Source organism: Phalangium opilio, unplaced genomic scaffold, assembly GCF_054372755.1.
Source record: "Phalangium opilio isolate 3A_F unplaced genomic scaffold, DU_Popi_V2 ptg000352l_1, whole genome shotgun sequence".
In the NCBI taxonomy this organism is placed as follows: Eukaryota; Metazoa; Arthropoda; class Arachnida; order Opiliones; family Phalangiidae; genus Phalangium; species Phalangium opilio.
In genome coordinates this window covers 7,958,913-7,979,597 of record NW_028324228.1, presented here as the reverse complement: position 1 = coordinate 7,979,597, position 20,685 = coordinate 7,958,913, and the positions used below count along the sequence as shown (strand labels likewise).

General features: G+C 45.7%; 25 non-coding genes across 25 annotated transcripts; all 25 read right to left on the bottom strand.

Annotated features, from left to right (window-relative positions):
* Positions 1-559: 559 nt before the first annotated feature.
* On the bottom strand, positions 560-632 carry TRNAN-GUU (transfer RNA asparagine (anticodon GUU)). Its single transcript has one exon. It is a non-coding gene; the product is annotated as a tRNA-Asn (tRNA).
* Positions 633-998: 366 nt separating this feature from the next.
* Positions 999-1,071, bottom strand: TRNAN-GUU (transfer RNA asparagine (anticodon GUU)). The gene has a single exon. It is a non-coding gene; the product is annotated as a tRNA-Asn (tRNA).
* Positions 1,072-2,170: 1,099 nt separating this feature from the next.
* On the bottom strand, positions 2,171-2,243 carry TRNAN-GUU (transfer RNA asparagine (anticodon GUU)). The gene has a single exon. It is a non-coding gene; the product is annotated as a tRNA-Asn (tRNA).
* Positions 2,244-3,342: 1,099 nt separating this feature from the next.
* Positions 3,343-3,415, bottom strand: TRNAN-GUU (transfer RNA asparagine (anticodon GUU)). The gene has a single exon. It is a non-coding gene; the product is annotated as a tRNA-Asn (tRNA).
* A 366-nt stretch (positions 3,416-3,781) lies between these two features.
* On the bottom strand, positions 3,782-3,854 carry TRNAN-GUU (transfer RNA asparagine (anticodon GUU)). The gene has a single exon. It is a non-coding gene; the product is annotated as a tRNA-Asn (tRNA).
* A 1,098-nt stretch (positions 3,855-4,952) lies between these two features.
* On the bottom strand, positions 4,953-5,025 carry TRNAN-GUU (transfer RNA asparagine (anticodon GUU)). Its single transcript has one exon. It is a non-coding gene; the product is annotated as a tRNA-Asn (tRNA).
* A 366-nt stretch (positions 5,026-5,391) lies between these two features.
* On the bottom strand, positions 5,392-5,464 carry TRNAN-GUU (transfer RNA asparagine (anticodon GUU)). Its single transcript has one exon. It is a non-coding gene; the product is annotated as a tRNA-Asn (tRNA).
* A 1,099-nt stretch (positions 5,465-6,563) lies between these two features.
* On the bottom strand, positions 6,564-6,636 carry TRNAN-GUU (transfer RNA asparagine (anticodon GUU)). Its single transcript has one exon. It is a non-coding gene; the product is annotated as a tRNA-Asn (tRNA).
* Positions 6,637-7,002: 366 nt separating this feature from the next.
* Positions 7,003-7,075, bottom strand: TRNAN-GUU (transfer RNA asparagine (anticodon GUU)). Its single transcript has one exon. It is a non-coding gene; the product is annotated as a tRNA-Asn (tRNA).
* Positions 7,076-8,174: 1,099 nt separating this feature from the next.
* On the bottom strand, positions 8,175-8,247 carry TRNAN-GUU (transfer RNA asparagine (anticodon GUU)). The gene has a single exon. It is a non-coding gene; the product is annotated as a tRNA-Asn (tRNA).
* Positions 8,248-8,321: 74 nt separating this feature from the next.
* TRNAN-GUU (transfer RNA asparagine (anticodon GUU)) lies at positions 8,322-8,394 on the bottom strand. Its single transcript has one exon. It is a non-coding gene; the product is annotated as a tRNA-Asn (tRNA).
* A 74-nt stretch (positions 8,395-8,468) lies between these two features.
* Positions 8,469-8,541, bottom strand: TRNAN-GUU (transfer RNA asparagine (anticodon GUU)). Its single transcript has one exon. It is a non-coding gene; the product is annotated as a tRNA-Asn (tRNA).
* Positions 8,542-8,761: 220 nt separating this feature from the next.
* Positions 8,762-8,834, bottom strand: TRNAN-GUU (transfer RNA asparagine (anticodon GUU)). Its single transcript has one exon. It is a non-coding gene; the product is annotated as a tRNA-Asn (tRNA).
* Positions 8,835-9,201: 367 nt separating this feature from the next.
* Positions 9,202-9,274, bottom strand: TRNAN-GUU (transfer RNA asparagine (anticodon GUU)). Its single transcript has one exon. It is a non-coding gene; the product is annotated as a tRNA-Asn (tRNA).
* A 1,830-nt stretch (positions 9,275-11,104) lies between these two features.
* TRNAN-GUU (transfer RNA asparagine (anticodon GUU)) lies at positions 11,105-11,177 on the bottom strand. Its single transcript has one exon. It is a non-coding gene; the product is annotated as a tRNA-Asn (tRNA).
* A 366-nt stretch (positions 11,178-11,543) lies between these two features.
* TRNAN-GUU (transfer RNA asparagine (anticodon GUU)) lies at positions 11,544-11,616 on the bottom strand. The gene has a single exon. It is a non-coding gene; the product is annotated as a tRNA-Asn (tRNA).
* A 1,246-nt stretch (positions 11,617-12,862) lies between these two features.
* On the bottom strand, positions 12,863-12,935 carry TRNAN-GUU (transfer RNA asparagine (anticodon GUU)). The gene has a single exon. It is a non-coding gene; the product is annotated as a tRNA-Asn (tRNA).
* A 74-nt stretch (positions 12,936-13,009) lies between these two features.
* TRNAN-GUU (transfer RNA asparagine (anticodon GUU)) lies at positions 13,010-13,082 on the bottom strand. Its single transcript has one exon. It is a non-coding gene; the product is annotated as a tRNA-Asn (tRNA).
* Positions 13,083-14,180: 1,098 nt separating this feature from the next.
* Positions 14,181-14,253, bottom strand: TRNAN-GUU (transfer RNA asparagine (anticodon GUU)). The gene has a single exon. It is a non-coding gene; the product is annotated as a tRNA-Asn (tRNA).
* Positions 14,254-14,619: 366 nt separating this feature from the next.
* On the bottom strand, positions 14,620-14,692 carry TRNAN-GUU (transfer RNA asparagine (anticodon GUU)). The gene has a single exon. It is a non-coding gene; the product is annotated as a tRNA-Asn (tRNA).
* Positions 14,693-16,085: 1,393 nt separating this feature from the next.
* TRNAN-GUU (transfer RNA asparagine (anticodon GUU)) lies at positions 16,086-16,158 on the bottom strand. The gene has a single exon. It is a non-coding gene; the product is annotated as a tRNA-Asn (tRNA).
* Positions 16,159-16,378: 220 nt separating this feature from the next.
* TRNAN-GUU (transfer RNA asparagine (anticodon GUU)) lies at positions 16,379-16,451 on the bottom strand. Its single transcript has one exon. It is a non-coding gene; the product is annotated as a tRNA-Asn (tRNA).
* Positions 16,452-16,818: 367 nt separating this feature from the next.
* On the bottom strand, positions 16,819-16,891 carry TRNAN-GUU (transfer RNA asparagine (anticodon GUU)). Its single transcript has one exon. It is a non-coding gene; the product is annotated as a tRNA-Asn (tRNA).
* Positions 16,892-18,576: 1,685 nt separating this feature from the next.
* TRNAN-GUU (transfer RNA asparagine (anticodon GUU)) lies at positions 18,577-18,649 on the bottom strand. Its single transcript has one exon. It is a non-coding gene; the product is annotated as a tRNA-Asn (tRNA).
* A 367-nt stretch (positions 18,650-19,016) lies between these two features.
* On the bottom strand, positions 19,017-19,089 carry TRNAN-GUU (transfer RNA asparagine (anticodon GUU)). Its single transcript has one exon. It is a non-coding gene; the product is annotated as a tRNA-Asn (tRNA).
* Positions 19,090-20,685: the final 1,596 nt, after the last annotated feature.

The following is a 20,685-nucleotide window of genomic DNA, read 5'->3' as shown; positions in this document are numbered from 1 at the left end:
ACCTTTTGAATAACAGCTGAACGCTCTAACCATTGCGCCACGGAAGCCCAAAAATTAAATGTTCGTCAGTTATTTTTAAAAAACTCTGAATTTTACGTTACATCTAAGACCTCACAACACAGCTCCCGGATGGGCTCGAACCACCAACCTTTCGGTTAACAGCCGACGGCGTTAACCATTGCGCAACGGAAGCCCAAAGATTAAATGTTCGTCAGGTATTGTGGAAAAACTTTGGATTTTTAGGTTACATGTGAGATTTCACAACACCGCTCCCGGGTGGGCTCGAACCACGAACCTTTCGGTTAACAGCCGACGGCGTTAACCATTGCGCCACGGAAGCCCAAAGATTAAATGTTCGTCAGGTATTGTGGAAAAACTTTGACTTTTTACGTCACATCTGAGACTTCACAACACCGCTCCTGGATGGGCTTGAACCACAAACCTTTTGAATAACAGCTGAACGCGCTAACCATTGCGCCACGGAAGCCCAAAAATTAAATGGTCGTCGGCTATTGTGGAAACACTTTGGCTTTTTACGTTACATGTGAGCTCTCAACACCGCTCCCGGGTGGGCTCGAACCACCAACCTTTCGGTTAACAGCCGAACGCGCTAACCATTGCGCCACGGAAGCCCAAAGATTAAATGTTCGTCAGGTATTTTTAAAAAACTCTGAATTTTACGTTACATCTAAGACCTCACATTACCGCTCCCGGATGGGCTCGAACCACCAACCTTTCGGTTAACAGCCGAACGCGCTAACCATTGCGCCACGAAAGCCCAAAAATTAAATGTTCGTCAGTTATTTTTAAAAAACTCTGAATTTTACGTTACATCTAAGACCTCACAACACCGCTCCCGGATGGGCTCTAACCACCAACCTTTCGGTTAACAGCCGACGGCGTTAACCATTGCGCAACGGAAGCCCTAAGATTAAATGTTCGTCAGGTATTGTGGAAAAACTTTGGATTTTTACGTTCCATGTGAGATCTCACAACACCGCTCCCGGGTGGGCTCGAACCACCAACCTTTCGGTTAACAGCCGAACGCGCTAACCATTGCGCCACGGAAGCCCAAAGATTAAATGTTCGTCAGGTATTGTGGAAAAACTTTGACTTTTTACGTCACATCTGAGACTTCACAACACCGCTCCTGGATGGGCTCGAACCACAAACCTTTTGAATAACAGCTGAACGCTCTAACCATTGCGCAACGGAAGCCCAAAAATTAAATGTTCGTCAGTTATTTTTAAAAAACTCTGAATTTTACGTTACATCTAAGACCTCACAACACAGCTCCCGGATGGGCTCGAACCACAAACCTTTTGAATAACATCTGAACGCTCTAACCATTGCGCCACGGAAGACCAAAAATTAAATGTTCGTCAGTTATTTTTAAAAAACTCTGAATTTTACGTTACATCTAAGACCTCACAACACCGCTCCCGGATGGGCTCGAACCACCAACCTTTCGGTTAACAGCCGACGGCGTTAACCATTGTGCAACGGAAGCCCAAAGATTAAATGTTCGTCAGGTATTGTGGAAAAACTTTGACTTTTTACGTCACATCTGAGACTTCACAACACCGCTCCCGGATGGGCTCGAACCACAAACCTTTTGAATAACAGCTGAACGCTCTAACCATTGCGCCACGGAAGCCCAAAAATTAAATGTTCGTCAGTTATTTTTAAAAAACTCTGAATTTTACGTTACATCTAAGACCTCACAACACAGCTCCCGGATGGGCTCGAACCACCAACCTTTCGGTTAACAGCCGACGGCGTTAACCATTGCTTCACGGAAGCCCAAAAATTAAATGTTCGTCAGGTATTGTGGAAAAACTTTGACTTTTTACGTCACATCTGAGACTTCACAACACCGCTCCCGGATGGGCTCGAACCACAAACCTTTTGAATAACAGCTGAACGCTTTAAACATTGCGCCACGGAAGCCCAAAAATTAAATGTTCGTCAGTTATTTTTAAAAAACTCTGATTTTTACGTTACATCTAAGACCTCACAACACCGCTCCCGGATGGGCTCGAACCACCAACCTTTCGGTTAACAGCCGACGGCGTTAACCATTGCGCAACGGAAGCCCAAAGATTAAATGTTCGTCAGGTATTGTGGAAAAACTTTGGATTTTTACGTTACATGTGAGATCTCACAACACCGCTCCCGGGTGGGCTCGAACCACCAACCTTTCGGTTAACAGCCGAACGCGCTAACCATTGCGCCACGGAAGCCCAAAAATTAAATGGTCGTCGGCTATTGTGGAAACACTTTGGCTTTTTACGTTACATGTGAGAGCTCACAACACCGCTCCCGGGTGGGGTCGAACCACCAACCTTTCGGTTAACAGCCGAACGCGCTAACCATTGCGCCACGGAAGCCCAAAAATTAAATGGTCGTCGGCTATTGTGGAAACACTTTGGCTTTTTACGTTACATGTGAGAGCTCACAACACCGCTCCCGGGTGGGCTCGAACCACCAACCTTTCGGTTAACAGCCGAACGCGCTAACCATTGCGCAACGGAAGCCCAAAGATTAAATGTTCGTCAGGTATTGTGGAAAAACTTTGGATTTTTACGTTACATGTGAGATCTCACAACACCGCTCCCGGGTGGGCTCGAACCACCAACCTTTTGGTTAACAGCCGAACGCGCTAACCATTGCGCCACGGAAGCCCAAAGATTAAATGTTCGTCAGGTATTGTGGAAAAACTTTGACTTTTTACGTCACATCTGAGACTTCACAACACCGCTCCCGGATGGGTTCGAACCACAAACCTTTTGAATAACATCTGAACGCTCTAACCATTGCGCCACGGAAGACCAAAAATTAAATGTTCGTCAGTTATTTTTAAAAAACTCTGAATTTTACGTTACATCTAAGGCCTCACAACACCGCTCCCGGATGGGCTCGAACCACCAACCTTTCGGTTAACAGCCGACGGCGTTAACCATTGTGCAACTGAAGCCCAAAGATTAAATGTTCGTCAGGTATTGTGGAAAAACTTTGGATTTTTAGGTTACATGTGAGATTTCACAACACCGCTCCCGGGTGGGCTCGAACCACGAACCTTTCGGTTAACAGCCGACGGCATAACCATTGCGCCACGGAAGCCCAAAGATTAAATGTTCGTCAGGTATTGTGGAAAAACTTTGACTTTTTACGTCACATCTGAGACTTCACAACACCGCTCCTGGATGGGCTTGAACCACAAACCTTTTGAATAACAGCTGAACGCGCTAACCATTGCGCCACGGAAGCCCAAAAATTAAATGGTCGTCGGCTATTGTGGAAACACTTTGGCTTTTTACGTTACATGTGAGCTCTCAACACCGCTCCCGGGTGGGCTCGAACCACCAACCTTTCGGTTAACAGCCGAACGCGCTAACCATTGCGCCACGGAAGCCCAAAGATTAAATGTTCGTCAGGTATTTTTAAAAAACTCTGAATTTTACGTTACATCTAAGACCTCACATTACCGCTCCCGGATGGGCTCGAACCACCAACCTTTCGGTTAACAGCCGAACGCGCTAACCATTGCGCCACGAAAGCCCAAAAATTAAATGTTCGTCAGTTATTTTTAAAAAACTCTGAATTTTACGTTACATCTAAGACCTCACAACACCGCTCCCGGATGGGCTCTAACCACCAACCTTTCGGTTAACAGCCGACGGCGTTAACCATTGCGCAACGGAAGCCCTAAGATTAAATGTTCGTCAGGTATTGTGGAAAAACTTTGGATTTTTACGTTACATGTGAGATCTCACAACACCGCTCCCGGGTGGGCTCGAACCACCAACCTTTCGGTTAACAGCCGAACGCGCTAACCATTGCGCCACGGAAGCCCAAAGATTAAATGTTCGTCAGGTATTGTGGAAAAACTTTGACTTTTTACGTCACATCTGAGACTTCACAACACCGCTCCTGGATGGGCTCGAACCACAAACCTTTTGAATAACAGCTGAACGCTCTAACCATTGCGCAACGGAAGCCCAAAAATTAAATGTTCGTCAGTTATTTTTAAAAAACTCTGAATTTTACGTTACATCTAAGACCTCACAACACAGCTCCCGGATGGGCTCGAACCACAAACCTTTTGAATAACATCTGAACGCTCTAACCATTGCGCCACGGAAGACCAAAAATTAAATGTTCGTCAGTTATTTTTAAAAAACTCTGAATTTTACGTTACATCTAAGACCTCACAACACCGCTCCCGGATGGGCTCGAACCACCAACCTTTCGGTTAACAGCCGACGGCGTTAACCATTGTGCAACGGAAGCCCAAAGATTAAATGTTCGTCAGGTATTGTGGAAAAACTTTGACTTTTTACGTCACATCTGAGACTTCACAACACCGCTCCCGGATGGGCTCGAACCACAAACCTTTTGAATAACAGCTGAACGCTCTAACCATTGCGCCACGGAAGCCCAAAAATTAAATGTTCGTCAGTTATTTTTAAAAAACTCTGAATTTTACGTTACATCTAAGACCTCACAACACAGCTCCCGGATGGGCTCGAACCACCAACCTTTCGGTTAACAGCCGACGGCGTTAACCATTGCGCTACGGAAGCCCAAAGATTAAATGTTCGTCAGGTATTGTGGAAAAACTTTGGTTTTTTAGGTTACATGTGAGATTTCACAACACCGCTCCCGGGTGGGCTCGAACCACGAACCTTTCGGTTAACAGCCGACGGCGTTAAATATTGCGCCACGGAAGCCCAAAGATTAAATGTTCGTCAGGTATTGTGGAAAAACTTTGACTTTTTACGTCACATCTGAGACTTCACAACACCGCTCCTGGATGGGCTTGAACCACAAACCTTTTGAATAACAGCTGAACGCGCTAACCATTGCGCCACGGAAGCCCAAAAATTAAATGGTCGTCGGCTATTGTGGAAACACTTTGGCTTTTTACGTTACATGTGAGCTCTCAACACCGCTCCCGGGTGGGCTCGAACCACCAACCTTTCGGTTAACAGCCGAACGCGCTAACCATTGCGCCACGGAAGCCCAAAGATTAAATGTTCGTCAGGTATTTTTAAAAAACTCTGAATTTTACGTTACATCTAAGACCTCACATTACCGCTCCCGGATGGGCTCGAACCACCAACCTTTCGGTTAACAGCCGAACGCGCTAACCATTGCGCCACGAAAGCCCAAAAATTAAATGTTCGTCAGTTATTTTTAAAAAACTCTGAATTTTACGTTACATCTAAGACCTCACAACACCGCTCCCGGATGGGCTCTAACCACCAACCTTTCGGTTAACAGCCGACGGCGTTAACCATTGCGCAACGGAAGCCCTAAGATTAAATGTTCGTCAGGTATTGTGGAAAAACTTTGGATTTTTACGTTACATGTGAGATCTCACAACACCGCTCCCGGGTGGGCTCGAACCACCAACCTTTCGGTTAACAGCCGAACGCGCTAACCATTGCGCCACGGAAGCCCAAAGATTAAATGTTCGTCAGGTATTGTGGAAAAACTTTGACTTTTTACGTCACATCTGAGACTTCACAACACCGCTCCTGGATGGGCTCGAACCACAAACCTTTTGAATAACAGCTGAACGCTCTAACCATTGCGCAACGGAAGCCCAAAAATTAAATGTTCGTCAGTTATTTTTAAAAAACTCTGAATTTTACGTTACATCTAAGACCTCACAACACAGCTCCCGGATGGGCTCGAACCACAAACCTTTTGAATAACATCTGAACGCTCTAACCATTGCGCCACGGAAGACCAAAAATTAAATGTTCGTCAGTTATTTTTAAAAAACTCTGAATTTTACGTTACATCTAAGACCTCACAACACCGCTCCTGGATGGGCTCGAACCACCAACCTTTCGGTTCACAGCCGACGGCGTTAACCATTGTGCAACGGAAGCCCAAAGATTAAATGTTCGTCAGGTATTGTGGAAAAACTTTGACTTTTTACGTCACATCTGAGACTTCACAACACCGCTCCCGGATGGGCTCGAACCACAAACCTTTTGAATAACAGCTGAACGCTCTAACCATTGCGCCACGGAAGCCCAAAAATTAAATGTTCGTCAGTTATTTTTAAAAAACTCTGAATTTTACGTTACATCTAAGACCTCACAACACAGCTCCCGGATGGGCTCGAACCACCAACCTTTCGGTTAACAGCCGACGGCGTTAACCATTGCTTCACGGAAGCCCAAAAATTAAATGTTCGTCAGGTATTGTGGAAAAACTTTGACTTTTTACGTCACATCTGAGACTTCACAACACCGCTCCCGGATGGGCTCGAACCACAAACCTTTTGAATAACATCTGAACGCTCTAACCATTGCGCCACGGAAGACCAAAAATTAAATGTTCGTCAGTTATTTTTAAAAAAATCTGAATTTTACGTTACATCTAAGGCCTCACAACACCGCTCCCGGATGGGCTCGAACCACCAACCTTTCGGTTAACAGCCGACGGCGTTAACCATTGCGCAACGGAAGCCCAAAGATTAAATGTTCGTCAGGTATTGTGGAAAAACTTTGGATTTTTACGTTACATGTGAGATCTCACAACACCGCTCCCGGGTGGGCTCGAACCACCAACCTTTCGGTTAACAGCCGAACGCGCTAACCATTGCGCCACGGAAGCCCAAAGATTAAATGTTCGTCAGGTATTTTTAAAAAACTCTGAATTTTACGTTACATCTAAGACCTCACATTACCGCTCCCGGATGGGCTCGAACCACCAACCTTTCGGTTAACAGCCGAACGCGCTAACCATTGCGCCACGAAAGCCCAAAAATTAAATGTTCGTCAGTTATTTTTAAAAAACTCTGAATTTTACGTTACATCTAAGACCTCACAACACCGCTCCCGGATGGGCTCTAACCACCAACCTTTCGGTTAACAGCCGACGGCGTTAACCATTGCGCAACGGAAGCCCTAAGATTAAATGTTCGTCAGGTATTGTGGAAAAACTTTGGATTTTTACGTTACATGTGAGATCTCACAACACCGCTCCCGGGTGGGCTCGAACCACCAACCTTTCGGTTAACAGCCGAACGCGCTAACCATTGCGCCACGGAAGCCCAAAGATTAAATGTTCGTCAGGTATTGTGGAAAAACTTTGACTTTTTACGTCACATCTGAGACTTCACAACACCGCTCCTGGATGGGCTCGAACCACAAACCTTTTGAATAACAGCTGAACGCTCTAAACATTGCGCAACGGAAGCCCAAAAATTAAATGTTCGTCAGTTATTTTTAAAAAACTCTGAATTTTACGTTACATCTAAGACCTCACAACACAGCTCCCGGATGGGCTCGAACCACAAACCTTTTGAATAACATCTGAACGCTCTAACCATTGCGCCACGGAAGACCAAAAATTAAATGTTCGTCAGTTATTTTTAAAAAACTCTGAATTTTACGTTACATCTAAGACCTCACAACACCGCTCCTGGATGGGCTCGAACCACCAACCTTTCGGTTCACAGCCGACGGCGTTAACCATTGTGCAACGGAAGCCCAAAGATTAAATGTTCGTCAGGTATTGTGGAAAAACTTTGACTTTTTACGTCACATCTGAGACTTCACAACACCGCTCCCGGATGGGCTCGAACCACAAACCTTTTGAATAACAGCTGAACGCTCTAACCATTGCGCCACGGAAGCCCAAAAATTAAATGTTCGTCAGTTATTTTTAAAAAACTCTGAATTTTACGTTACATCTAAGACCTCACAACACAGCTCCCGGATGGGCTCGAACCACCAACCTTTCGGTTAACAGCCGACGGCGTTAACCATTGCTTCACGGAAGCCCAAAAATTAAATGTTCGTCAGGTATTGTGGAAAAACTTTGACTTTTTACGTCACATCTGAGACTTCACAACACCGCTCCCGGATGGGCTCGAACCACAAACCTTTTGAATAACAGCTGAACGCTCTAAACATTGCGCCACGGAAGCCCAAAAATTAAATGTTCGTCAGTTATTTTTAAAAAACTCTGATTTTTACGTTACATCTAAGACCTCACAACACCGCTCCCGGATGGGCTCGAACCACCAACCTTTCGGTTAACAGCCGACGGCGTTAACCATTGCGCAACGGAAGCCCAAAGATTAAATGTTCGTCAGGTATTGTGGAAAAACTTTGGCTTTTTACGTTACATGTGAGAGCTCACAACACCGCTCCCGGGTGGGCTCGAACCACCAACCTTTCGGTTAACAGCCGAACGCGCTAACCATTGCGCCACGGAAGCCCAAAAATTAAATGGTCGTCGGCTATTGTGGAAACACTTTGGCTTTTTACGTTACATGTGAGAGCTCACAACACCGCTCCCGGGTGGGCTCGAACCACCAACCTTTCGGTTAACAGCCGAACGCGCTAACCATTGCGCCACGGAAGCCCAAAAATTAAATGGTCGTCGGCTATTGTGGAAACACTTTGGCTTTTTACGTTACATGTGAGAGCTCACAACACCGCTCCCGGGTGGGCTCGAACCACCAACCTTTCGGTTAACAGCCGAACGCGCTAACCATTGCGCCACGGAAGCCCAAAGATTAAATGTTCGTCAGGAATTTTTAAAAAACTCTGAATTTTACGTTACATCTAAGACCTCACAACACCGCTCCCGGATGGGCTCGAACCACCAACCTTTCGGTTAACAGCCGACGGCGTTAACCATTGCGCAACGGAAGCCCAAAGATTAAATGTTCGTCAGGTATTGTGGAAAAACTTTGGATTTTTACGTTACATGTGAGATCTCACAACACCGCTCCCGGGTGGGCTCGAACCACCAACCTTTCGGTTAACAGCCGAACGCGCTAACCATTGCGCCACGGAAGCCCAAAGATTAAATGTTCGTCAAGTATTGTGGAAAAACTTTGACTTTTTACGTCAAATCTGAGACTTCACAACACCGCTCCCGGATGGGCTCGAACCACAAACCTTTTGAATAACATCTGAACGCTCTAACCATTGCGCCACGGAAGACCAAAAATTAAATGTTCGTCAGTTATTTTTAAAAAAATCTGAATTTTACGTTACATCTAAGGCCTCACAACACCGCTCCCGGATGGGCTCGAACCACCAACCTTTCGGTTAACAGCCGACGGCGTTAACCATTGCGCAACGGAAGCCCAAAGATTAAATGTTCGTCAGGTATTGTGGAAAAACTTTGGATTTTTACGTTACATGTGAGATCTCACAACACCGCTCCCGGGTGGGCTCGAACCACCAACCTTTCGGTTAACAGCCGAACGCGCTAACCATTGCGCCACGGAAGCCCAAAGATTAAATGTTCGTCAAGTATTGTGGAAAAACTTTGACTTTTTACGTCAAATCTGAGACTTCACAACACCGCTCCCGGATGGGCTCGAACCACAAACCTTTTGAATAACATCTGAACGCTCTAACCATTGCGCCACGGAAGACCAAAAATTAAATGTTCGTCAGTTATTTTTAAAAAAATCTGAATTTTACGTTACATCTAAGGCCTCACAACACCGCTCCCGGATGGGCTCGAACCACCAACCTTTCGGTTAACAGCCGACGGCGTTAACCATTGCGCAACGGAAGCCCAAAGATTAAATGTTCGTCAGGTATTGTGGAAAAACTTTGACTTTTTACGTCACATCTGAGATCTCACAACACCGCTCACGGATGGGCTCGAACCACCAACCTTTCGGTTAACAGCCGAACGCGCTAACCATTGCGCCACGGAAGCCCAAAAATTAAATGGTCGTCGGCTATTGTGGAAACACTTTGGCTTTTTACATTACATGTGAGAGCTCACAACACCGCTCCCGGGTGGGCTCGAACCACCAACCTTTCGGTTAACAGCCGACGCGCTAACCATTGCGCCACGGAAGCCCAAAGATTAAATGTTCGTCAGGAATTTTTAAAAAACTCTGAATTTTACGTTACATCTAAGACCTCACATTACCGCTCCCGGATGGGCTCGAACCACAAACCTTTTGAATAACAGCTGAACGCTCTAAACATTGCGCCACGGAAGCCCAAAATTTAAATGTTCGTCAGTTATTTTTAAAAAACTCTGAATTTTACGTTACATCTAAGACCTCACAACACCGCTCCCGGATGGGCTCGAACCACCAACCTTTCGGTTAACAGCCGACGGCGTTAACCATTGCGCAACGGAAGCCCAAAGATTAAATGTTCGTCAGGTATTGTGGAAAAACTTTGGATTTTTACGTTACATTTGAGATCTCACAACACCACTCCCGGGTGGGCTCGAACCACCAACCTTTCGGTTAACAGCCGAACGCGCTAACCATTGCGCCACGGAAGCCCAAAGATTAAATGTTCGTCAGGTATTGTGGAAAAACTTTGACTTTTTACGTCACATCTGAGACTTCACAACACAGCTCCCGGATGGGCTCGAACCACAAACCTTTTGAATAACATCTGAACGCTCTAACCATTGCGCCACGGAAGACCAAAAATTAAATGTTCGTCAGTTATTTTTAAAAAACTCTGAATTTTACGTTACATCTAAGGCCTCACAACACCGCTCCCGGATGGGCTCGAACCACCAACCTTTCGGTTAACAGCCGACGGCGTTAACCATTGTGCAACGGAAGCCCAAAGATTAAATGTTCGTCAGGTATTGTGGAAAAACTTTGACTTTTTACGTCACATCTGAGACTTCACAACACCGCTCCTGGATGGGCTCGAACCACAAACCTTTTGAATAACAGCTGAACGCTCTAACCATTGCGCCACGGAAGCCCAAAAATTAAATGTTCGTCAGTTATTTTTAAAAAACTCTGAATTTTACGTTACATCTAAGGCCTCACAACACCGCTCCCGGATGGGCTCGAACCACCAACCTTTCGGTTAACAGCCGACGGCGTTAACCATTGCGCAACGGAAGCCCAAAGATTAAATGTTCGTCAGGTATTGTGGAAAAACTTTGACTTTTTACGTCACATCTGAGACTTCACAACACCGCTCCTGGATGGGCTTGAACCACAAACCTTTTGAATAACAGCTGAACGCGCTAACCATTGCGCCACGGAAGCCCAAAAATTAAATGGTCGTCGGCTATTGTGGAAACACTTTGGCTTTTTACGTTACATGTGAGCTCTCAACACCGCTCCCGGGTGGGCTCGAACCACCAACCTTTCGGTTAACAGCCGAACGCGCTAACCATTGCGCCACGGAAGCCCAAAGATTAAATGTTCGTCAGGTATTTTTAAAAAACTCTGAATTTTACGTTACATCTAAGACCTCACATTACCGCTCCCGGATGGGCTCGAACCACCAACCTTTCGGTTAACAGCCGAACGCGCTAACCATTGCGCCACGAAAGCCCAAAAATTAAATGTTCGTCAGTTATTTTTAAAAAACTCTGAATTTTACGTTACATCTAAGACCTCACAACACCGCTCCCGGATGGGCTCTAACCACCAACCTTTCGGTTAACAGCCGACGGCGTTAACCATTGCGCAACGGAAGCCCTAAGATTAAATGTTCGTCAGGTATTGTGGAAAAACTTTGGATTTTTACGTTACATGTGAGATCTCACAACACCGCTCCCGGGTGGGCTCGAACCACCAACCTTTCGGTTAACAGCCGAACGCGCTAACCATTGCGCCACGGAAGCCCAAAGATTAAATGTTCGTCAGGTATTGTGGAAAAACTTTGACTTTTTACGTCACATCTGAGACTTCACAACACCGCTCCTGGATGGGCTCGAACCACAAACCTTTTGAATAACAGCTGAACGCTCTAACCATTGCGCAACGGAAGCCCAAAAATTAAATGTTCGTCAGTTATTTTTAAAAAACTCTGAATTTTACGTTACATCTAAGACCTCACAACACAGCTCCCGGATGGGCTCGAACCACAAACCTTTTGAATAACATCTGAACGCTCTAACCATTGCGCCACGGAAGACCAAAAATTAAATGTTCGTCAGTTATTTTTAAAAAACTCTGAATTTTACGTTACATCTAAGACCTCACAACACCGCTCCTGGATGGGCTCGAACCACCAACCTTTCGGTTCACAGCCGACGGCGTTAACCATTGTGCAACGGAAGCCCAAAGATTAAATGTTCGTCAGGTATTGTGGAAAAACTTTGACTTTTTACGTCACATCTGAGACTTCACAACACCGCTCCCGGATGGGCTCGAACCACAAACCTTTTGAATAACAGCTGAACGCTCTAACCATTGCGCCACGGAAGCCCAAAAATTAAATGTTCGTCAGTTATTTTTAAAAAACTCTGAATTTTACGTTACATCTAAGACCTCACAACACAGCTCCCGGATGGGCTCGAACCACCAACCTTTCGGTTAACAGCCGACGGCGTTAACCATTGCTTCACGGAAGCCCAAAAATTAAATGTTCGTCAGGTATTGTGGAAAAACTTTGACTTTTTACGTCACATCTGAGACTTCACAACACCGCTCCCGGATGGGCTCGAACCACAAACCTTTTGAATAACAGCTGAACGCTCTAAACATTGCGCCACGGAAGCCCAAAAATTAAATGTTCGTCAGTTATTTTTAAAAAACTCTGATTTTTACGTTACATCTAAGACCTCACAACACCGCTCCCGGATGGGCTCGAACCACCAACCTTTCGGTTAACAGCCGACGGCGTTAACCATTGCGCAACGGAAGCCCAAAGATTAAATGTTCGTCAGGTATTGTGGAAAAACTTTGGATTTTTACGTTACATGTGAGATCTCACAACACCGCTCCCAGGTGGGCTCGAACCACCAACCTTTCGGTTAACAGCCGAACGCGCTAACCATTGCGCCACGGAAGCCCAAAAATTAAATGGTCGTCGGCTATTGTGGAAACACTTTGGCTTTTTACGTTACATGTGAGAGCTCACAACACCGCTCCCGGGTGGGCTCGAACCACCAACCTTTCGGTTAACAGCCGAACGCGCTAACCATTGCGCCACGGAAGCCCAAAAATTAAATGGTCGTCGGCTATTGTGGAAACACTTTGGCTTTTTACGTTACATGTGAGAGCTCACAACACCGCTCCCGGGTGGGCTCGAACCACCAACCTTTCGGTTAACAGCCGAACGCGCTAACCATTGCGCCACGGAAGCCCAAAGATTAAATGTTCGTCAGGAATTTTTAAAAAACTCTGAATTTTACGTTACATCTAAGACCTCACAACACCGCTCCCGGATGGGCTCGAACCACCAACCTTTCGGTTAACAGCCGACGGCGTTAACCATTGCGCAACGGAAGCCCAAAGATTAAATGTTCGTCAGGTATTGTGGAAAAACTTTGGATTTTTACGTTACATTTGAGATCTCACAACACCACTCCCGGGTGGGCTCGAACCACCAACCTTTCGGTTAACAGCCGAACGCGCTAACCATTGCGCCACGGAAGCCCAAAGATTAAATGTTCGTCAGGTATTGTGGAAAAACTTTGACTTTTTACGTCACATCTGAGACTTCACAACACAGCTCCCGGATGGGCTCGAACCACAAACCTTTTGAATAACATCTGAACGCTCTAACCATTGCGCCACGGAAGACCAAAAATTAAATGTTCGTCAGTTATTTTTAAAAAACTCTGAATTTTACGTTACATCTAAGGCCTCACAACACCGCTCCCGGATGGGCTCGAACCACCAACCTTTCGGTTAACAGCCGACGGCGTTAACCATTGTGCAACGGAAGCCCAAAGATTAAATGTTCGTCAGGTATTGTGGAAAAACTTTGACTTTTTACGTCACATCTGAGACTTCACAACACCGCTCCTGGATGGGCTCGAACCACAAACCTTTTGAATAACAGCTGAACGCTCTAACCATTGCGCCACGGAAGCCCAAAAATTAAATGTTCGTCAGTTATTTTTAAAAAACTCTGAATTTTACGTTACATCTAAGGCCTCACAACACCGCTCCCGGATGGGCTCGAACCACCAACCTTTCGGTTAACAGCCGACGGCGTTAACCATTGCGCAACGGAAGCCCAAAGATTAAATGTTCGTCAGGTATTGTGGAAAAACTTTGACTTTTTACGTCACATCTGAGACTTCACAACACCGCTCCTGGATGGGCTTGAACCACAAACCTTTTGAATAACAGCTGAACGCGCTAACCATTGCGCCACGGAAGCCCAAAAATTAAATGGTCGTCGGCTATTGTGGAAACACTTTGGCTTTTTACGTTACATGTGAGCTCTCAACACCGCTCCCGGGTGGGCTCGAACCACCAACCTTTCGGTTAACAGCCGAACGCGCTAACCATTGCGCCACGGAAGCCCAAAGATTAAATGTTCGTCAGGTATTTTTAAAAAACTCTGAATTTTACGTTACATCTAAGACCTCACATTACCGCTCCCGGATGGGCTCGAACCACCAACCTTTCGGTTAACAGCCGAACGCGCTAACCATTGCGCCACGAAAGCCCAAAAATTAAATGTTCGTCAGTTATTTTTAAAAAACTCTGAATTTTACGTTACATCTAAGACCTCACAACACCGCTCCCGGATGGGCTCTAACCACCAACCTTTCGGTTAACAGCCGACGGCGTTAACCATTGCGCAACGGAAGCCCTAAGATTAAATGTTCGTCAGGTATTGTGGAAAAACTTTGGATTTTTACGTTACATGTGAGATCTCACAACACCGCTCCCGGGTGGGCTCGAACCACCAACCTTTCGGTTAACAGCCGAACGCGCTAACCATTGCGCCACGGAAGCCCAAAGATTAAATGTTCGTCAGGTATTGTGGAAAAACTTTGACTTTTTACGTCACATCTGAGACTTCACAACACCGCTCCTGGATGGGCTCGAACCACAAACCTTTTGAATAACAGCTGAACGCTCTAACCATTGCGCAACGGAAGCCCAAAAATTAAATGTTCGTCAGTTATTTTTAAAAAACTCTGAATTTTACGTTACATCTAAGACCTCACAACACAGCTCCCGGATGGGCTCGAACCACAAACCTTTTGAATAACATCTGAACGCTCTAACCATTGCGCCACGGAAGACCAAAAATTAAATGTTCGTCAGTTATTTTTAAAAAACTCTGAATTTTACGTTACATCTAAGACCTCACAACACCGCTCCTGGATGGGCTCGAACCACCAACCTTTCGGTTCACAGCCGACGGCGTTAACCATTGTGCAACGGAAGCCCAAAGATTAAATGTTCGTCAGGTATTGTGGAAAAACTTTGACTTTTTACGTCACATCTGAGACTTCACAACACCGCTCCCGGATGGGCTCGAACCACAAACCTTTTGAATAACAGCTGAACGCTCTAACCATTGCGCCACGGAAGCCCAAAAATTAAATGTTCGTCAGTTATTTTTAAAAAACTCTGAATTTTACGTTACATCTAAGACCTCACAACACAGCTCCCGGATGGGCTCGAACCACCAACCTTTCGGTTAACAGCCGACGGCGTTAACCATTGCTTCACGGAAGCCCAAAAATTAAATGTTCGTCAGGTATTGTGGAAAAACTTTGACTTTTTACGTCACATCTGAGACTTCACAACACCGCTCCCGGATGGGCTCGAACCACAAACCTTTTGAATAACAGCTGAACGCTCTAAACATTGCGCCACGGAAGCCCAAAAATTAAATGTTCGTCAGTTATTTTTAAAAAACTCTGATTTTTACGTTACATCTAAGACCTCACAACACCGCTCCCGGATGGGCTCGAACCACCAACCTTTCGGTTAACAGCCGACGGCGTTAACCATTGCGCAACGGAAGCCCAAAGATTAAATGTTCGTCAGGTATTGTGGAAAAACTTTGGATTTTTACGTTACATGTGAGATCTCACAACACCGCTCCCAGGTGGGCTCGAACCACCAACCTTTCGGTTAACAGCCGAACGCGCTAACCATTGCGCCACGGAAGCCCAAAAATTAAATGGTCGTCGGCTATTGTGGAAACACTTTGGCTTTTTACGTTACATGTGAGAGCTCACAACACCGCTCCCGGGTGGGCTCGAACCACCAACCTTTCGGTTAACAGCCGAACGAGCTAACCATTGCGCCACGGAAGCCCAAAAATTAAATGGTCGTCGGCTATTGTGGAAACACTTTGGCTTTTTACGTTACATGTGAGAGCTCACAACACCGCTCCCGGGTGGGCTCGAACCACCAACCTTTCGGTTAACAGCCGAACGCGCTAACCATTGCGCCACGGAAGCCCAAAGATTAAATGTTCGTCAGGAATTTTTAAAAAACTCTGAATTTTACGTTACATCTAAGACCTCACAACACCGCTCCCGGATGGGCTCGAACCACCAACCTTTCGGTTAACAGCCGACGGCGTTAACCATTGCGCAACGGAAGCCCAAAGATTAAATGTTCGTCAGGTATTGTGGAAAAACTTTGGATTTTTACGTTACATGTGAGATCTCACAACACCGCTCCCGGGTGGGCTCGAACCACCAACCTTTCGGTTAACAGCCGAACGCGCTAACCATTGCGCCACGGAAGCCCAAAGATTAAATGTTCGTCAAGTATTGTGGAAAAACTTTGACTTTTTACGTCAAATCTGAGACTTCACAACACCGCTCCCGGATGGGCTCGAACCACAAACCTTTTGAATAACATCTGAACGCTCTAACCATTGCGCCACGGAAGACCAAAAATTAAATGTTCGTCAGTTATTTTTAAAAAAATCTGAATTTTACGTTACATCTAAGGCCTCACAACACCGCTCCCGGATGGGCTCGAACCACCAACCTTTCGGTTAACAGCCGACGGCGTTAACCATTGCGCAACGGAAGCCCAAAGATTAAATGTTCGTCAGGTATTGTGGAAAAACTTTGGATTTTTACGTTACATGTGAGATCTCACAACACCGCTCCCGGGTGGGCTCGAACCACCAACCTTTCGGTTAACAGCCGAACGCGCTAACCATTGCGCCACGGAAGCCCAAAGATTAAATGTTCGTCAAGTATTGTGGAAAAACTTTGACTTTTTACGTCAAATCTGAGACTTCACAACACCGCTCCCGGATGGGCTCGAACCACAAACCTTTTGAATAACATCTGAACGCTCTAACCATTGCGCCACGGAAGACCAAAAATTAAATGTTCGTCAGTTATTTTTAAAAAAATCTGAATTTTACGTTACATCTAAGGCCTCACAACACCGCTCCCGGATGGGCTCGAACCACCAACCTTTCGGTTAACAGCCGACGGCGTTAACCATTGCGCAACGGAAGCCCAAAGATTAAATGTTCGTCAGGTATTGTGGAAAAACTTTGACTTTTTACGTCACATCTGAGATCTCACAACACCGCTCACGGATGGGCTCGAACCACCAACCTTTCGGTTAACAGCCGAACGCGCTAACCATTGCGCCACGGAAGCCCAAAAATTAAATGGTCGTCGGCTATTGTGGAAACACTTTGGCTTTTTACATTACATGTGAGAGCTCACAACACCGCTCCCGGGTGGGCTCGAACCACCAACCTTTCGGTTAACAGCCGACGCGCTAACCATTGCGCCACGGAAGCCCAAAGATTAAATGTTCGTCAGGAATTTTTAAAAAACTCTGAATTTTACGTTACATCTAAGACCTCACATTACCGCTCCCGGATGGGCTCGAACCACAAGCCTTTTGAATAACAGCTGAACGCTCTAAACATTGCGCCACGGAAGCCCAAAATTTAAATGTTCGTCAGTTATTTTTAAAAAACTCTGAATTTTACGTTACATCTAAGACCTCACAACACCGCTCCCGGATGGGCTCGAACCACCAACCTTTCGGTTAACAGCCGACGGCGTTAACCATTGCGCAACGGAAGCCCAAAGATTAAATGTTCGTCAGGTATTGTGGAAAAACTTTGACTTTTTACGTCACATCTGAGACTTCACAACACAGCTCCCGGATGGGCTCGAACCACAAACCTTTTGAATAACATCTGAACGCTCTAACCATTGCGCCACGGAAGACCAAAAATTAAATGTTCGTCAGTTATTTTTAAAAAACTCTGAATTTTACGTTACATCTAAGGCCTCACAACACCGCTCCCGGATGGGCTCGAACCACCAACCTTTCGGTTAACAGCCGACGGCGTTAACCATTGTGCAACGGAAGCCCAAAGATTAAATGTTCGTCAGGTATTGTGGAAAAACTTTGACTTTTTACGTCACATCTGAGACTTCACAACACCGCTCCTGGATGGGCTCGAACCACAAACCTTTTGAATAACAGCTGAACGCTCTAACCATTGCGCCACGGAAGCCCAAAAATTAAATGTTCGTCAGTTATTTTTAAAAAACTCTGAATTTTACGTTACATCTAAGACCTCACAACACAGCTCCCGGATGGGCTCGAACCACCAACCTTTCGGTTAACAGCCGACGGCGTTAACCATTGCGCAACGGAAGCCCAAAGATTTTATGTTCGTCAGGTATTGTGGAAAAACTTTGGATTTTTAGGTTACATGTGAGATTTCACAACACCGCTCCCATGTGGGCTCGAACCACGAACCTTTCGGTTAACAGCCGACGGCGTTAACCATTGCGCCACGGAAGCCCAAAGATTAAATGTTCGTCAGGTATTGTGGAAAAACTTTGGATTTTTACGTTACATGTGAGATCTCACATCACCGCTCCCGGGTGGGCTCGAACCACCAACCTTTCGGTTAACAGCCGAACGCGCTAACCATTGCGCCACGGAAGCCCAAAGATTAAATGTTCGTCAAGTATTGTGGAAAAACTTTGACTTTTTACGTCAAATCTGAGACTTCACAACACCGCTCCCGGATGGGCTCGAACCACAAACCTTTTGAATAACATCTGAACGCTCTAACCATTGCGCCACGGAAGACCAAAAATTAAATGTTCGTCAGTTATTTTTAAAAAAATCTGAATTTTACGTTACATCTAAGGCCTCACAACACCGCTCCCGGATGGGCTCGAACCACCAACCTTTCGGTTAACAGCCGACGGCGTTAACCATTGCGCAACGGAAGCCCAAAGATTAAATGTTCGTCAGGTATTGTGGAAAAACTTTGGATTTTTACGTTACATGTGAGATCTCACAACACCGCTCCCGGGTGGGCTCGAACCACCAACCTTTCGGTTAACAGCCGAACGCGCTAACCATTGCGCCACGGAAGCCCAAAGATTAAATGTTCGTCAAGTATTGTGGAAAAACTTTGACTTTTTACGTCAAATCTGAGACTTCACAACACCGCTCCCGGATGGGCTCGAACCACAAACCTTTTGAATAACATCTGAACGCTCTAACCATTGCGCCACGGAAGACCAAAAATTAAATGTTCGTCAGTTATTTTTAAAAAAATCTGAATTTTACGTTACATCTAAGGCCTCACAACACCGCTCCCGGATGGGCTCGAACCACCAACCTTTCGGTTAACAGCCGACGGCGTTAACCATTGCGCAACGGAAGCCCAAAGATTAAATGTTCGTCAGGTATTGTGGAAAAACTTTGACTTTTTACGTCACATCTGAGATCTCACAACACCGCTCACGGATGGGCTCGAACCACCAACCTTTCGGTTAACAGCCGAACGCGCTAACCATTGCGCCACGGAAGCCCAAAAATTAAATGGTCGTCGGCTATTGTGGAAACACTTTGGCTTTTTACATTACATGTGAGAGCTCACAACACCGCTCCCGGGTGGGCTCGAACCACCAACCTTTCGGTTAACAGCCGACGCGCTAACCATTGCGCCACGGAAGCCCAAAGATTAAATGTTCGTCAGGAATTTTTAAAAAACTCTGAATTTTACGTTACATCTAAGACCTCACATTACCGCTCCCGGATGGGCTCGAACCACAAACCTTTTGAATAACAGCTGAACGCTCTAAACATTGCGCCACGGAAGCCCAAAATTTAAATGTTCGTCAGTTATTTTTAAAAAACTCTGAATTTTACGTTACATCTAAGACCTCACAACACCGCTCCCGGATGGGCTCGAACCACCAACCTTTCGGTTAACAGCCGACGGCGTTAACCATTGCGCAACGGAAGCCCAAAGATTAAATGTTCGTCAGGTATTGTGGAAAAACTTTGACTTTTTACGTCACATCTGAGACTTCACAACACAGCTCCCGGATGGGCTCGAACCACAAACCTTTTGAATAACATCTGAACGCTCTAACCATTGCGCCACGGAAGACCAAAAATTAAATGTTCGTCAGTTATTTTTAAAAAACTCTGAATTTTACGTTACATCTAAGGCCTCACAACACCGCTCCCGGATGGGCTCGAACCACCAACCTTTCGGTTAACAGCCGACGGCGTTAACCATTGTGCAACGGAAGCCCAAAGATTAAATGTTCGTCAGGTATTGTGGAAAAACTTTGACTTTTTACGTCACATCTGAGACTTCACAACACCGCTCCTGGATGGGCTCGAACCACAAACCTTTTGAATAACAGCTGAACGCTCTAACCATTGCGCCACGGAAGCCCAAAAATTAAATGTTCGTCAGTTATTTTTAAAAAACTCTGAATTTTACGTTACATCTAAGACCTCACAACACAGCTCCCGGATGGGCTCGAACCACCAACCTTTCGGTTAACAGCCGACGGCGTTAACCATTGCGCAACGGAAGCCCAAAGATTAAATGTTCGTCAGGTATTGTGGAAAAACTTTGGATTTTTAGGTTACATGTGAGATTTCACAACACCGCTCCCATGTGGGCTCGAACCACGAACCTTTCGGTTAACAGCCGACGGCGTTAACCA